Here is a 3,711-nt window from a genome sequence, read left to right as displayed (position 1 = left end):
GCGGACCAGCGGAACCCTGACAGAGCAAATTGCACACATCCTACCTGATAAACCACTAACCCATGAGTGGTTGTGTGTGCAGATCATGTAACTGGCGATGTGCTCAATAACAATGGAACCGACAATCGCTCAGCATGCAATCATGCAAAATGGTGCATGCCACTAAAGTATGTAAATCCTAAAAATACCAACCTCCTCATAATATGTACCAAAAAGGGAATTAAGTCCATAACAATGATCTAGGTACACATGCTAGATAATAAACCTAGGTACACATGCCAAGTAATAAAACTAGGTACACAAGCCAAGTATATCTAGTAGCTAGACCTGTATCCGGTAATGCGTTGTATGTCACCACATAAGTACACATGACAAGAATCAAGAGGACATACACATAAATGTACAACAGATAACAAAATAAGCATACTACGGGTATCAAGTAGTGGCATACCAAGTAGATATAAATATAACTATTACTACTAGTTATAACCAACTAAGCATATCAGAATGACAATATCAAAAAGATAAGTCAAAAGGTACCCACGTCCAAAAAGATAATCGTCTCAGAAAATCCCACGGTGCCTAGCTCGTCTAGATCAAGGACTTGCGATCACATAATGTATAATTTAGCTATCCACATTTTGCAAACATCCAGCTAAACTAAATCCCTAACCTAATTAGGGGAAACTCTAATTGAATGGTCATTAATTAACCTTAATTAATGATCAACTTCAATTAATCCTAGCTCCTTACTAATCAGGTCTAGCCCACACTAGCCCTAATTCTTCTCCAATTCGTCCCCATAATTAGATTAATTTCCAAAGAAAGTCTTACAATCCAGCACTAAAAATGAAGTCAAGGGAAAAAACGACAAAGCCTCGACTCATCCCTAGCACACACCCAATTCTGATGTGGTTGCTGGTGGCTGTAACAGCCGGAGCAAGGGTTATGACTGCTGGTCGAGCTCAACACAGCTGATAGGCATCAGCACACAGGGAACCCGACAGCTCTCATGACGGCTGCGGTGTCGACGATCTGGCCTCACGAAAAAGACAATGGCACCAAGCGATCAGGACCGTGGCACCTGCCATCAGCGGTACAGTGAGATCGCAAGAGATTGGCGACAAATCAGGAGACAAAGAGCAAATCAGAAGCGAGGAAGAAGAGAAGGCATAGACAACGATGGATCCGTGTCGTTGGTGAAGGGAGAGCATCACTAAAGATGGCCAAGCCGCCTGAAACGCCGACATTGGTGATCGCTGATTAACACAGTGGCATCCAAAACTAGGGCACGACGTCGACAAGGGTGGTGGCGCACAGGGAGATCAGAAGTGGGGCGGCCAGAGGTGAGAGGAAGGTGACGCGGGGAGAAAGGGAGAGGGTGAGGCTTCCTATGGCCGAAGGGCTTTGTATGCGTGGGAGAGGAGGCATCGCGAGGCGGCGCCGTCGGTTTGGGGAAGACGAAGCGGAGGTCGGCGCAGGGAAGGGAGGAGGCGTCGGGTGAAGAAGATGGGGTGAGGTTAGGGCACGGGGAAGGAAAGAAAGAAAAAGAAAATAAATTTATAGCTTATGTATTTTAAGTAAACCCTAGGTTAAATTTCTCAATCAACTCCCATCTTTGGGTATCCCAAATAGATTTTTCCCAAGCTTATAAATACATCCCCTCCAAATACGTCATACGAGCTCAGAAAAATTCCCAGAAAATTTTTAAAAATTCCTAAAAATTTCGTTAAGGTTAATCGTCTATTAAACTTTATTATTTATTATTATTTTGTTGCCATAGTTTACAGAGCATCCCTTCCATCAAACACTTATTAATAAGTCTGATTGTCCATCAGTAAATGGTTGTCGTCTTTTGTCAGTGAGAATAATCAATACACATGGGTCATCCAGAGGTCGACAACAAATCGGAAGCTCACTAATCGTAGTCTAGTATCAAAGGAAAATATTCATTGAAACACTTCAACTAAACTCTATCTAAGGTTGCTCTTGAAGTTGATGGAATGTACAGAACATCTATGAATAAAAGCCATTAAGGAATAAAGAATGATTAGGTGAAGCCAATTATGGAATAGAGAATGAAATTAGGCTGGAAAATAGTAGATGGTTTCGCTTCTAATTAGAGATGAGTATTCTGTTATAACTTAACCGAATCGAATCAAATTAATTGAACTGAATCGATTTTTTTTACAAACCAAACCAACTGATTTTTTAAAAAAATCAAACAAACCGAACCAATAAAATATCGATTAATTCAATTGAAGATTTTTTTAAAAAAAAATAGTTTATTTTTACTAAAGTTCAATTTTTGTTTTAAAAAATAAGATCTAAAAATTCAGTTTGGTCTAAAAATTCAATTAATTTGATCTATTCAGTTTAACCGAATAAAAAATTTTAAAACCAAAACCAAATAAAATTATCTAAAATGACCAATTTTTTTAGGAAAATATCAAAAAGAGATAGTGTAAAATACCATTTTAGAGACAAGTGTTGGTACAGCAGGGCCGGCAAGAGGGGAGGGGTGAATTGCTTCCAAACTAAGAATACCCTCCTCAAAACTTTCAACTCAAAAATAATAGCAACAATAATAATAAGAAAATAAAATAAAGAAAAGCAGGAAGACTTAGCGAGCTGACTTGGTTACAACCAAGAAAGTTGTTAATCCAAGGCTGTTGAAAAAGCATAGTACGAATCTCCTTCACTGTAGACGGAGAAACCTTTGTACACACTAAGAAAGCTCAGAAGTTGCTAAGAACTTAGTACAGAGTTGAATGAATAATTCCTAGCTCCAGGGGTCTTTATATAGCTCTTAGAAATTCTATCTCGAGTCTTGAGGGCACTTCTAAAGGGGTTAAGGACACCTCTAAGGGGATAAGCGGATAAAACTTTATCCGCTCGTAAAACATGTTGGTGCAACATCCCTCAGGTCAAGGTTGACCTGGTTGACCAAGCTTGAGTCTTGGTTTGAGTTTCGATGCTTGACAATACAAGGTTGATTGAAGAAGAGTCAAGTAGGTCAAGGATGACCGGATACTTGACTGGGAAGTCCTAACTGGGATGTTAGGCAGAAGGAAAGACCTAGTGAGTGAAGCTAGGCAGTGAGGAAAATCCTAGTAAGTGAAGCTAGGTGAAAGTCCTGGTAATTGAAGCCAGGCAGAAGAAAATCCTGGTAAGTGAAGCCAAGTGAAAATCCTAGTGAGTGAAACTAGGTGAAAGACCTGGTGAGTGAAGCCAGGCAGAAGAGAAGTCCTAGTGAGTGAAGCTAGGCAGATTGAAAGTCCTGGTGAGTGAAGCCAGACACGGGGAAATCCAGATGGATCAAGGTTGACCAGACATCCGGTGAAAGTCTAAGTAGGTTAAAGGATTAACTGGATACTTGGCACGGAGAGATCCAGATGGGTCAAGGTTGACCAGGCATCTGGTGAAAGTCCAAGTAGGTCAAGGGAGTGACCGGATACTTGGCAAGATGAAGAAAAGTCCAAGTGGGTCAAAGGGAGTGACCGGACACTTGGTGAGGGAGTCCTAGCAGGTCAAAGGTGATCGGATTCTAGGCATGATGAACCAACATGTCAAGGTTGACCGGATGTTTGTTTGGGAGGCTTGGGACTTGGTTTTGGGCAAAAACCATAAGCCCTGAATCGATCAGCCGATCGATTGGCTGGAGCCCAATCGATCGGTCGATCGATTGGGGTGTCCCTGCGAGAAGCCTTC

Source organism: Zingiber officinale, chromosome 2B (genome assembly GCF_018446385.1).
Source record: "Zingiber officinale cultivar Zhangliang chromosome 2B, Zo_v1.1, whole genome shotgun sequence".
Taxonomy (NCBI): domain Eukaryota; kingdom Viridiplantae; phylum Streptophyta; class Magnoliopsida; order Zingiberales; family Zingiberaceae; genus Zingiber; species Zingiber officinale.
Note: the sequence above shows the minus strand (reverse complement) of the source record.